The 14,671-nt window shown below is 39.0% G+C and overlaps 1 protein-coding gene across 1 annotated transcript in view; it reads left to right on the top strand.

Annotated features, from left to right (window-relative positions):
* Window positions 1-14,671, top strand: part of megf11 (multiple EGF-like-domains 11) — an 80,699-nt gene that overhangs the window by 24,013 nt on the left and 42,015 nt on the right. The gene's annotated exons all lie outside the window — the stretch shown is intronic.

Genomic DNA, 14,671 nt, shown 5'->3' on the forward strand with positions numbered 1-14,671 from the left:
ATCATGATTAGACTGGTGCCTATGACTTGTTCAGTGGAATGATGAATCAATGCCAAGCCGAAACAAACCATTGTGCTGGCCTTCTAGTGGGGTTTTCCCACTAGTCCCCAGTGCTGGACTCAAGGAGGGATGGGAGGGTGGAGTTAAGCATATCCATCCTGCAATCAGCTAAATGCTGGAGCGTCACAGAGGCCCGGCAGGAGGAAAGAATATATTTACTTCTTTGTGATATTTATGTCTGCAGAGACATTGTGAATTTGCATACAGGAGGCCCTTATTCTCAGCTCAGGACAGAGATGGCAATGGCCGTCACCATTTTCTACGTCAACATTTCTGACCCCAAAATCTTAACTTCAGTTGTCTCCTCCTTGTTGCATTCAATTGTTATTGCCTATTGCATGTTTAGGAATGAGTAATAGAAGCCACAATTATATCAGTAGTGTTATTGTATAGATCTATGAGTTTTCATTAGCAAGAGAGCCATTCCCTGATTAGCAACTGTGTGTAAATCAGCTGCTCTAGCTGCGGTGCCGGCCCATTGGAGGTGGATTCATGGGCATAAATGACAAGCCTGAGCTGTTTGCCGCTGTTCACTCCTACAGACTCATGAGGGTCCAACAGGGTGGATGTGAGGTTCAGGGCCCCCAGGGACTCTTGTCCCACTCTTGGTTGGTTAGGAGTGCAGTCGTGTGTGCCTTTCAGCTTCCAGGTGCTGGGCTAATCCACCTTATTAAAACAGACTTGATGATTGAGACAGAGGCATTATTCATAACTGTAGATTTCCATACCAGGCATGATTCCAGGCTTTTTCATTTATGAGCTTTCATCTGTAGAAATGAGGAATGCGTGCCAATTTTTAAATTAAATCTGCCCTCTTTTTCCTTCGTGTAAATGGTTCAGTGTGTTTTTTTTGTCTTTCACTGTAAATTTTACTTTCACCCAGCTCAGTTAGGTGATGTGAGTATAAGTAGTCTTTGTGTAAGTGAATGCAGCCATCATATTATGGCTCACATGGGCTGAAAATCTATTCCATTCCAACACAATCAATTCCGTGGTTCATTTGCTGTTTATTTTACCTCTATTGTATTTGAGTTGAGGTATTTGTGCTGACATAAAAGCCAATCCCCTGATATGATAGCTGGTGAGAGGGAAGAATGAACTGGTCACATGATGAAGGATGTGTGAATGTGATAAAAAAGTGTGTCGACCAGGCTTGGAGATGAAGAGCTGCCGTGGGATGCTAGGCGGCCTAAAGCTGAAGTGACAGCCTTTCAGCCAGTGATCTGGAGCTGGATCAAAGGCTTGGACCTCATTTCTGGAGCAGCACCCACCAGGACGCAGTTTTGTAAATGGGTCAGGTGGTGAAAATAAAGAGTTGGACTGTTTGAGGCCAGAAAAGAGAAGGCGATAAGGTGGGAGAGATTCAGTAAGTTGTGTTGGGAACAGTGGTGAAGGCTGAAGAAAAATATCACCTGTTTTGCACCCGCTGATGTCCACCTGCTGTAGCCAGAAAACATTTCATCCTTTTCCCCTACCTGAGGCAACAGTCTCACTGAGACCAGACCTCTTCTGTGACCTGTCCAGAGTCCTGGAGTGTCTTAGACTCATCTCAAGGGCACACTGGTAGACGTGGACCACAAATAAAACAGCAAAACAGAATGTTTGCTATTGACTTTTGTTTGCAAATGATGTCCCGTACTACATTGATGAAATGTGGATTTGGGGCATTCTGAGTTGAGGTTGTGTTTTCCCAAAAGAGTGATGAATGATTAATTGTTGTTGTTGGTTTGTGTGATTGGTGTAATGCCTGTGTATTGTGTTTGTGGAATGTGGTCTTGAACATGGTTCTCTGATCACATAGAATAATTATTTTTTTAACTTTTTTTATTTAACAGTTTGGACCATTAAGACTGTGGTGACATATATTCATTAATGTTTGCTTTTTCCTCTCTGTTTTTCTCTGTTGTGCTTGTGTTTTCTTTCCTTCTTCTCTTTTTAGATTGAAATGTACCGTTTGTCTTCTCTGTGCCACTGTGTATACTTTTTTTCAAAAGGGTTTGCCTTGAAAAACAACATTGTTCTCAATAGGATTTTCACCTAAAAAAATATTAGTCTCACTAAAGCAATTCAGTTATATGGAGCTCTGCTTATGGGTCTGAACACTATGTCTTTAGTCATTTTAGTCAACTGAAGTACAGTACTAGGTTTTGCCAAAGTAGTGATATTATTGGTTGTAGTTTGCAACAAAAATAGTATGTTGCTGTAAGAAGAACGGAGCAGTATGAAATGAAATGCGAAATCAAATCTTTGTAGAATATTATGAGTTTATTGAATTGTTTTTTTTTTTTAAATTGTGAGTTTCTTGGGTTTAAAAGTAGACTTTTTCTAGTTGCAGAGAAATGACCCTCGCATTGCTGTGTACTTTTCAGCACTTGTGATTTCATCCCTTTTGATGTGTCACTATATGCTACTGTAATAACAGCTTTCAAATGAAGAGAATGATAAAGATAGATGTTGTATTTACAGGGTATATTTAGCTATGACTGCCATCACTTAAAATATTATGTGCAACGAAGCACTATCATTGATTTCATCAGTGCTTCAGTCGGATAATGATATGTTCTTGGTGCTCAGGGAGAATAAATGTGCATTAATATGGAGCTTTTAGTGTTTCTTCTGTCTGCCTTCTTGGAGATTGCTTTTCTTTATTGTGCTGGAAATGTTAACCCACATGTGCAGAGATTATAAAAATCAATGCTACCAAGATAAGCATCTGAAAAGTCCAAGAAGTAGTTTGGCTTTGTTAACCACAGAGCATCCTTTGCACTTTAAGGAGAAATCTATCACACTTAATAGTCAAATCTAATGTGGTTGGTCAGCCGTGGTCCGTGAGGTAACATATTCCTCCCTAATGTATTCAAATGGGAAGGCAGCCACTGCTGCGAGTGTTATGCTTAATTGATGAATGTGGCCTATGAACACTTGTTTATGCGATATTGCACCAGACTGGGGGCACAAGCTAGTTTATGTTAATTGTCAACCAAAACAGTAAGATTATTCATTATTAAGGTTCTAAATCAGTGATTGGTTTGATTAGATATTGAAGTCATTGTGTTGCAGTAAGAATTTGGGCTGGGTCAAGAAGAGATGGCAGATATTTCCTTTGGCCTCATTAGCTTATTTCGTTGCAGAAGACAACCACCACAGACGCAGTGTAAAAGAGTAGCCAGACCAAAATCCATGCAGTTAAACTTCATTTTGGCTTGAAAAACACCCTTGTGAGGACTCCCTCTGGCACCCGTCGACAGGATTTACACATTATTCTCAGAAGTACGTCTGAGCCAGATGGTTCCTCTCCAAACCCACAGCAGCAGGACATTGACATGCATCGCTGTCAAAGAGCAAGAGACTGTGAATTACACTGAATGGCACAGAGATGTACACACAGATTTCCTGTGGCTTGACACATCACTCCAAATGTCTCTTTACTTTTCTCTCAAAACTTGTCTCTTCATTAATCTTACAGATAGAGAATTAAATATTTGTGTGAGTGTGTGTGCCTTTGAATGTGCTAGTATAAAAACAACAAGTCACTTTTCTTTGAGATGATGGGCCCATATCAACAAAAAAAACCCTAGAAAAATGAGATTTGATCTCCACACCACCTTTTAAAAGAAGAAGTCTAAATCGATTGAATTCCTCATTATACAACCATGTAAAGTGAGACATTTTGGAAGAAACATAAATATTCTAACTTGATCATTCTGAAAGGGGTTCCTTGCTGCTTCTAACAGTCGATGCCGGCTGCCTCATTCATTTTGATAGATCAAAGCGCCCAGGCAACGGTATTTCTCCAGGGGACATAAGATGGACCAATCTATAGTGCCTTGTGGAACACAGTTACTACTCTGTATGTGTGTGTGAGTGTATCCATTAAGCCCTCCTGTGCTGACAGACCTTTGTTTTTGTATAGTATACTGTGCTCCCGGGGAGCACTGCAGCCAGTTTATATACTACCAAGTATGTGACAGTATTATTTATTTGCTCATTGTGATATCACCTCTTTTCTGATTCCATATCATGCTGATGAACTAGAGCAGGTTGCACCAGTTTTTCTTAAATTCCATCTTAACCTAGTTATCATTTGACTATTTCTGTAGATTTCTTGGGCATTCAAGAAGTTAAGGAAAACTACACAGGTCACCCTTTAAGTTTCAAAGCGATCAGACAAAGTGCGGTTTTTGCAGTGAGAGGTATCTTTTTCCACTTGCTTTCTATAGGTAGTTAAGCATTTTGTGGGCTGCTAATGAGCTCTGGGCGTCCCGCATTTTAGATGCTCTGAGGGCTTTGCGTTTTTGTAGAAGCGCTCTGAACACCGCAAGTTGAAAAAACTTAAACTCAGAGCAGAAAAACACCCAGCGTCATTGGTATTTTTTTCCCATTGTCCAATTGGATGACAATATTGGAGGAAAAACTAGTGGTGGCTGAGCTATTTTACCATCCTGATTACCATTATTTGAACAGAGAACAGTAGGGCTGGAGGCAAATTAGTTTGGTACTTGAGATTTTTTAAGAATTGTTAACTGGTAGTGTACAGTTGATGGTTTGTGTTAAGGGACTATGTGTAGTCACTTTTTTTATTGCCAATGTGTGAACGGATTGTAAACTCACATAAAAATGAAGCATTCACCTGCCTATGACAGCCTTTGTGAAGTAATCGGGTTGGATTTCCTGCAAAATACATTTGTTTACGTAGGCTGTGACGTTCATGCGCGCTCCCCACCTTCTTGCCTCCTGATCCTGAACTGTACACACTGACCTATTCACGTTATATTAGGATTAACATGTCTCAACACACTTCCAGACCCATTCAGTACAGTAATGGTACTTACAATGGTCTAACTGTTATACTGTTAAGTGTGGCAACAATCTAATTTATAATATTCAGTCTAGCTCAGTAACCATTTTTGTTACCATATAATAAATGCAGCTATGTTGCCATTGCTGAGTCTCTCCAGTGAAAGATTAACAGCGACGGCAAGTCAATTAAAATTTTCATCCCCCGAACATGGATTAGTTAATGTCAAGCTGATAAAAATATTACTGTAACGTTGCAATGGGAGTTTACCTCAGTCTCCAGCATTTCATGTGTTGCTGTCTCTTGTGTGTCAATCTCTCTTTTGAGCACACACATGATCAATGCTTGGAAAGGTAGTGGTTGCAATCTGCCTCACAGCTAGAGGCCACTGAAAACTACACATGGCCCCTTTAAGCTAAGTTTTGTGTTGCTAGGTCCAACGAATCACAGCAGATTTTCAAGTGTGTGTATATACAGATGATTTGGTTGTTGCCTAGCAACAATTAAATAAATGCACATGCTGCTTTATAAAAATGTTTTATTGTAGGCTTCAACAAAAAAAAAAAAAAGCAGTTCGCCACGTTTTATAACCTGCAAAGCGCACACTCTGTCTGATCAGGCTCTTACTGTTCAGTTATGTTACAGCTGATGCTACAGTGACTTCCTGTTTACACTGTTAGTTGCTTTTGATTGGACTGCGCTACAGATCTTTTCTAGCAACCAGCAGCGTAACATACTTGTAATTGGCCCTGGTGCAAATGTTTCTCTTGTGCCCCACACCCCCACGCCCCAAAAAGCATGCTCATATACACATACAGACACACTACGACTCCATCCAATTGCAAAACTGCAGCCCTTGATCAGCACCATGGACAGCAGCCCAAAGTGCCAAATCTATCAACACAAATCTAACCGTCTTCCCTAGACTCAAACCACCATAGCCTGCTCTCTCCGACTAACTTTAGCCAGTCTATACTAACAAATCAACGCAAAGTAGCTTGCACAGTATGTCAATAACTACAGAACAAATAGTGACCAAGTAAAGCACAGTGACTCAATATAGACCTACACAGTGTGAATGAATGGATGATGGCATCTGTTCGCGATCCACATGGCAATTGTCGCTGTCCCTCGTGGGCCTTGTAATCAGCCACGTACATTGCACCAGCTGCAGCATCGGTATTTACGCAAATGCTAGCAACTGATTTACCAATCACTTAAGTCTTTAGACATTTCTTAAGTTTTAATGGTGCAACAGATTTATTAAATAACCACTTTTACTAGTAGTCTAATAATAGTTACTAAGAACTTAGGAAGGACCTCACACACAAACTTTGAATGTGCAGTTAAGGAATCGGCACTGTGTGTTGGCTGTTAAACAGAACAGACTGAACTGTGTGAATGTCACTGCTGAGGCTCTAATAAAGATGTTTCAAGATGTGTCTTGGACAGCATGCCTCTCAGATCTTTCTTTGCATGTCTCGTAGTGACTCACATGACTTATGTGTGGTGTAAATCACTGTACTGAGACTTGTCAGGGAAAATAATTCCTTCCCAAAGAATACGGAGTCAAATAGATGTGTTGAATCATTTCTTTATGTAACGTGGCCACGGAGAGAACGCACGGTTACTCTCCCGAACTCAGCATTTCCTCTCCTTAAGTACAGAACAAGTACAAAGAACAACAGCCAACAAATGGTAGATGAAGGAAAACAAAAGGGAGAGTATTAGCATACACTCAAAAAGGAAATGCAAATGTATGTGGCATCAGAGATGTTTCTCTGTCTCTTGATTGGTCTATGTTAAAACTCTCACCTACATGCCAGCAGACGTTTATTGTAAAAAAACTGCCTTTTATTATGAAAAACCCTGTGACCAATGCTAATTTCTCACAAGTTAGTTACAGTGAAATCCTAAAAATCAGCAACTTATAATGTATTTCTCACAGACTTCAACTGACTGATGCTCAGTCCATTGAATGATTTGTGGCACACACAGTATGGCTGACTATAGCCTTCTTTACTGCTGATGACACACACACACACACACACACACACACACACACACACACACAAATGTTAATTGTGAATTAAATATAATTAAAATATTCTCACAGAAAGCAACTACCATAATATTTGAAGAGGTTTTGCATTACTATCATGCATCAACTGGTTTGACACACACACATACATGTCTGATAACATTTTCTGTGCATATAAGTCTCACTGGCCCAGTATGCAGATTTACTTTGCGGCTCTGAAGATTTTTTTGTACCATCCCATTAAACAGGATTTATTGTTCCCCAAGAGCTCACTGCTCCATTACCTTTGGGAGACTGCCTAAAATGTGTGCGTGGATCTGTGTGTGTGTGAGTGAATTTGAGTGTGCCTTCTTCCCATGCATCTAACCTGAGCACAAAAAGCTGGTGCACATGATGGCACATCATGGTGATGGTTAGGACGTACGATCATTGATCGTTTGAACAGAGCAGATACAGCATCCAGTTCCAGTGGTCATTATCACCGTGATGCTTATTAGTCAGTAAGAGAGAGAGAGAGTTAAGAGCTCCTGGAACATATTACCCAGCTCTGAGATTCTGCATTGATGGCTTGATTTAATAAGGACATTAAAGAGCCTTATCTCCTGTCCTTAAGAGAAGGTCAGTGTGTCTAAAATAGCTGAAATGCTATAACAGTTTAGAGAGATAAGATATCTCCTGAATAGTAATGTAAAACAAAGCTGTTTTAGGCTCATTTCACAGTCTATAAGTCACACTTGATTTTGTGGTCCATCGCTGTGTTTATGGAGTTTGTTTCCAAAGATTCAATTGATTTTTATTGATCATTGCTTTTGATGACCTTTTTACAGTTCAGTGTGTGGCAGACATAATTCCACGCACCAGACTTAGACTGCCATGGTGTTAAAACGTTGCATGGTTTTGTCTTGTGCATTCTCTCCAGCTGTGCCACATATTTTCCTTTCATGCTTTAATATTATAATTTTTTTTATTTTATTTTGACCAGTGGCACATCCTTTTTGGCTTGAGATCCTTTAAAGTAAAGCAGTGTCTTCTTGGGAAAAGAGGCCCGAAGAGGTAAAACTACTCATTATTTTAGATTGGAGGAAAGTCATAATTTGTGTAGGACAAATCTCTTTTTTTCCTTGGTTGAGTCCCGACCCCCAGGTTGGAAACCACAGATCTTCAACATTTTCTATGCAATCCTTTCAAAGTGGAAGGAGTATTAGAGAAACACCACCCACTCGTTGTCTGCGTCTGCCAAGTTGTCATACTCTGCTTTTCACGTGGGCCGCCTGAACCAAAGTAATCATTTCAGCTAGTTTATATAACAACAAACCATATTCAGTTGTATATGTCTACCAGTTTTGTTTGAATAATTTTTTTAAAAAAGTAAAAGAAAGATCAGAGAAAAGCCTAAAAAATTTACTTCATATTCTCAACCTGTAAACCTTGTAAATATTTGTTATAGACACCCATATCACCTCTCAGGACCTTGGGTTCATGATAATTTCGGTCAGAATAATAGCTCGAGGCGTAACTCTTAGGGATCATTACAGTCCTTTGGGTGCTGTGTTGCAGTGTCCTTGGTTTGCTTTGGGAGTGGGAGCATATTAGCAGTCTTTCTCAGATCCACTGGTGCACCTGCAATCTCCTGATGTTTAACCCTGGACTTCATTGGAGTGTTGCAGTGATTACAGTCTGTCCTGAGGGACATCGATTGTCCTGCTCCTCCTAGGCAAGCCCCACACAATGCTGACGAATGAACTCGTGGCCCTGCCAAGTCCAATTAACTGTCAGTGCCGCATCGACAAGCTCCTCCGTTTGTTGAGAGTGAAGAAAAACAAACTTTTAATCAAATTTGCCTCTGGGCCCTAGGGTATTTGGGGTTGTATTTTGCATTCCACTGTGTTCTGCCTCGACTGCAGTCATGCCACCCTCTCAGAAGGTTATATTGCATGTTGTTTGTGTGAGATAGTAGAATGCCTGCACTTTACTTTAATGGCAGCCCTATCTTTCTACTGTCTGTGACTGATGAATCATCCAGCGTAATGTATTTGCTCACATTGGCATTGTTTTATATAAAAGGCAGTGCTTTTGTCTGTAAAATAGAGTCACAGTAGAGTATTGTGTGTCTTTGGTGTGAGTTTACAGCATTTTGTCACCAGAACATGCTTTCTCTCTGTTGTCGGAGTTCACATCAATATCTGGAATGTCTATAAGAACCTTTGACTAGCTGATCAATATAAGTTCAGGTTACGATCTTGCAGAATAGTTTGTATTTTTTTCAAAGCATTAGCATCTCCGCAAATACCCTCTGGTAATTCTACCAAGGTCAAGATAAACAACTCTACTCACTTCTGCTCTGATTAGTGTAATGCAGACATTAAAAGCTCAGAAATTCAATTAAATTGGTGGCTTTTGCCACAGAGGAAGAAAGAACAGGACAAAACGCGAGGAGACGCTATCGCATAGCTGGGTTGTACTAAGTGGAACAAAGAGATGTAGCTTGGGATCTAAACATCGACAAAAGGGCATGTGGATGATAAGGATCAAAGGAAATTTTAGAGGAAACATAATCATTACCAGACACAAGGATGCATTTACAAGGATCCAATCTGTGTCGTGCAGAAACTGATCCATTAATTGTAAAACTGAAAAAAAAACACCACAAAAAACAAGGTCAATGCCATTGAAACTGTCTTTTTGCATGGAGCAGCCGAGAACTTATTGTCGGCCAATCCAATGTTAAGTTTTAGGAGAAAAGCAAACCTATAGGAGTTCATCATGTCCTGTAGCGTGCACTTCATTAAGACTTTTCAATTGAGTTTAGATGGATAAAAGACAAAAAATGCTGACTGACTGGTTCAAGCACCTGCATCCTCAAAGTGATGAATTCCCCCAGAGAAATTAGATTTGCAAAGGAACTTGACACCACGTGATTAGCTCAGCCTCGCACTTTAAATATTAGCCTGTATTATGATTCTGGGACATGTTCCTGGGACTTACTTCCATTCCAGGCGTAGGCATACTGTATTATGAATGACAAAATCGCCCTCCGCCAAAGAACAAAAAGAGGGTTAAGGTCCATGGATCGATATCACTGGTCCTTGCTTAGACTCTGAAATAAGGTTTAGGAAGGACATTTTTTCTCTTGTAACTTCTTTTTGTCCGTTTAATCTACACAACTTCAGTTTAATCAAAAGTGACCAGTAATTAAATCTATTGTTGTGCTTGTTTGAAATATTTTAAACGCTGTTCCCCGTCACTCATAGTAAATGTCATGTGGACTGAGATTCAGGATTTATGCCCCATGCTGACAGGTGCTGGAAACTCTTGGCTCAATTAATTTCTTAGCTACCTCTTAAACATAACTACAATATCTCTCTCCCTCCTGCTCTGTCTTTTTTGTTTCTTTTTGTCTCACCCCCACACACACTCTCTCTCTCTCTGTCTCTCTAACACACACGCGCACACACCACACACACACACACACACACACACACACACACACACACACACACAAACCCCCATAAGTTGCTGTTGTATACTTTTCCACTTCACTTTGACTTTGAGAATGGGGGAGAATAATTCATGGGCCTAGCTCTGTATTTCAGAGACTGAAAGAACAACAGTGCGTATAGAGCCAGCAGTTCATTTGAGATGAACTCCAGGATTTCCTTTTTTTCCCTTTTTGGGAGAAGTCTCCAAAGGGTCCGCATTATCCTGGAGAGATGACGGTATAGAAAGAAAAACCCTTAATCTACAGTTTTTCTGTGTTAATCAAAGGCTGGAGATGTTTTCCTGTTTCCGTCCTTTCATATTGTACCTATCTATCCATCCAGTGCCGCTGCTCTTCATACCTAATTGAGCATTACGCACTGCTGTGGTTTTCACACTTCTATTTTTCAGATATTTGAATATTTCACAGGATTCAGTGCTTATTTGGTAGGCTATTAAACACACTGCTATACCAAATTTTTCCCGTTTCTAGATAAATATGATGCAGCCACAGAGATTGAGGCCAGTAAAAGTCTTAACTTTGCTCATATAATATAATATGTCAGTCTGTTGGCATTACATGTGGTCAGGCAGAAACTCCTCCAAAGATTTATGCCTTCATGATGAGCATTTGCATAATGTGAGATCATTAAAAAGCAATTATCCTTGTGTTTGTGTGTGTGTATGTGTTTCTGTATTGTTGGGATTAATTTGGTAGGTGGATAGGCGCACTGATTGTCCGTCTTTAAACTAAATCATGTTTGTGTTTTCAGTGAGGGACAGATCCATATGCTGTGACATGTTAGACACATAAAATTGGCAGTTTGAGTAAACAACTGACAAGCGCTGTTTGCTTCTACGACACGAGAAATGGTCAGTCACACAAACAGAAGAAATAATAACGGTCACAGCATTTGCATTCATAAACCTCTCTGTGTTGGTCAATAGGTTTATAGTGCTCTTTGACTCCAATTTTATTACTCACTGCATAGGAACAGCTTAAGGCCATTCAAATAATCAAATTGACAGATTGGAAACAGTATTTAAAACCTTAAACTTCAAATTGTTGTTTTTTTAATGACTGGTCTGCTTGTAGACATCCACTGCAACAAATTTGACATGCAAAACTAGCAATGATACAAGTACCTGCTAGGATTAACAAGAATTTCGATCTGTTCTCGCTGCCCAGGGTAATAATAGTTTATTTTTTATTTAAGTTACTATTACAGTTATGAAATAAATTATCATTATAATTTAGCTTATCATTAAAATCTTATATTCCGGAAATTTATAGTTTTAGTTTCATTTGGAGTTAGTTGATTTTGAATGTCTATTAGTAATGTCTGATTATGATTGGGCTAAAAACTAAGTTCAGGTGTGTTTTTCCACTACATCCACACTACTACATTTTCGTTTTAGTGTACTCGATGTACTTCAGGTCCTAGGCCACATTATTAATAAAAGTGTTGATAAAACTGTGCAAACTAAGCAAAGACTAACCAAGGTTATTATTATCATATCAACAATAATTTAAATATTATTTTAAGGCTTAAAGGAAAACATTTTCTCAATCAGTTTCTCACTATGAGAGATGTGGTCCTATAGGAACACACAGTCTGATGACAGTTGGAAGGTTGCTTTTAATGTAGTCAGACTGTTGTCAATCAAATCTGTTCAAACCACACCCACATAGTCTTATTGAAGAAGATTAGCTAAACTGACTGAATGTCATAGGGACATATTTGAGATTTCAAACCAAGTTTTCAGGGACTATAAACTGGATGCAGCACCTGTCTATAACATTTTACAATAACTGTAACCATAAGAGAAGCATCTTTTTTCTATCCTAACTTCTGAAAGTAGGGATGTAGCAGTGCAAAGTTTATGCTCCTTCACAGAGAACAGAAGCTGCATGGTTTAGCTTGGATTCATGTCAGTTACAATTGATTTAAAGTTTTCACTTTTGAAAAAATAAACACATCTCAATCCTCACCTGCAGCATAACCAACTTCTATTGGCTGTATTTTATATAGAAGAACTTATTGTCTATATTTTTTGCCAAGAATCATCATTGTAAAGGGACTATTTGACTAAAAATGAATCAGCAGTTATTTTGATAAACAAATTATTGTTTAATTAATGTTTTTACAAGAATTTCAAAAATTCCAAACTTTCTCTACTTCCTGTGTCTTGATTGTGATCATTTTTCTTTGATAGTAAACTAAATATGTTTGGATTTTGAACAGTTGGTCATACATAAGCAATTTGAAAATGTCACACCGGGCCTTCTTGGATATTTTTCATTATTTTCTGACATTTTATAGCCAAAATGACTAATGGATAATTATAAAATCAACAGAAAATAATCGGCAAATTACAGTAATGTAAATAATTATTATTTGCAGCCCTACTCGAATTGGAAGACAACAACAAAATCTGTTTTCTCTGTAGTTTTATTTAGTTTCTATGTTTTTCATATCTAATGTCTTGTTGGTCTGTACAAACAATATCTGTATTTAACAGCATGACTGTTTAGTGTTGGTCTTTTGTGCATAATGGTCACTTGTGTCAGATACATGCAGAGATTGTTGTTGAGAATATTTCTTAGGTGTCTTAATTGATGTAACAGGGAAAGGTAAGACAGGTCTTGCTTAGAGTAATTTAGCTGACCCCATAAGTGTTTGACATTATAGCTTTAGGTATTTCTCACACGTACTTGTCCTCGTCAAGAAGGCAACAATAGACTGATTAGCTAGAGACAGTAGCTCAGATGTCAGGCTAGCAGATATCAGTGTTCTCTGGGAATCTTACAAGGTTGAGCCATACAAGAATGTTTACAAGAACTAACTGGCTCCACAGATTAGAGTACAGCTCTTGGATATTGAGAGATTCCAATATGATGAAGCATTGGAATCTAAACATCAGATAGATTGTTGTTCTAGATGAAGGTGACCTAATAGAGAAACCTACAGGCAATAGGGGGAAGACAGAAACATAAAAGGGACCACAAGATGTTATCCTTCAGATTTGGTGTTGGCATTTGACGTGTTCACATGTTGTATGCTGGCACTGTATCTCCTCAGCCGGGCTCAATAAACCATGCTATGTTAAGTCTCAGTCTCCGAAACTTCTTCACACCTGACAGCGGGCTCACAATAATTCTCAACAATTGTTTTTCTGTTGTGTGATATTGAATGTGCTTGGCAATGTGCTACTCTGAGGAGCTTGGCTTGACAGCTGCAGTCTGCAGGATGTTATATTGTCTGTATAGTGTGACATACTGCACTGATGTTAATTTTTGTGCTTTGTGTTCTGCTTTTATTATCTGCTATTTTTATTACAGCAGACTGGCACATACATAGATAATTGATGTCATGTTGATGTTAAAAAAACTGTTTTTAAAAATCTCTTTCAAGCTTGCACCCCCTGATAGCAAGACTAGATTTACCTATAACTAAAAGTTTATTTTCAGTGTCACACAAAACACTCCTTATACAGCAATATTTACAATACATCCTAATCTGTTAATGGGTTGGGTTGAATTTTCTGTGTCTCTGCTGTTGGATAACTAAAGAAGTCATATGCACATAGGGGTGCACTAATTAATACCATGTGCACAAATAACAGCTTTCTGTAGTTTAGTGGTGTAGTCTACGTGATCCGCAGGTATATGTCGGATACCCAATAGGAACGGTCAAAGATTTCCGTATACCCACTTAAAATAGCAAGATGATAGCCTATGTAACAACATTGTTTTGTGACAGAACTTTCACACGTTCAGTCATAAATTCACCCCGTCTGTGTTGCGAAGTACTGAACTGACGTTTGGGGCTTTCGTGTATCTGACGTCACCTACCAAACAACAGCACAGCTTCGTGGCGTTCACTTGGCGCGGTGTGAATCAGTAAAGGAGATGTGAAACGCGAGCAAACTCAAACTACACTCTTTTAGTGTTTTCATAAGCCTGCAGCTGAATCTCCTGCCGTTCTGGGTGACACTGCAGCTCCAGCAGATGAAACGAAGGTTATAGTTACTGAAACTACCCTACTGTACAGTAGTAGAAGTAGTACTTCCTGGATGCTCATGCATTTAAGCTGATACAGTAACATTAGGCTACATAACCTAATTTTGACAATGATTTTGTAAGATAAGTGTGCTTGAGATGATGTGGACCACTTTATGTGTCCTCACTGTTAATAATATTCTGTAATGAATGAGTTTTGGTGATAGAACTGCACAAATGTTCATTGTTATTACTGCTACTGATAACCCTTAGCTTTCCATTATTGTTAAAG

Source organism: Micropterus dolomieu, linkage group LG22 (genome assembly GCF_021292245.1).
Source record: "Micropterus dolomieu isolate WLL.071019.BEF.003 ecotype Adirondacks linkage group LG22, ASM2129224v1, whole genome shotgun sequence".
Classification (NCBI taxonomy): Eukaryota; Metazoa; Chordata; class Actinopteri; order Centrarchiformes; family Centrarchidae; genus Micropterus; species Micropterus dolomieu.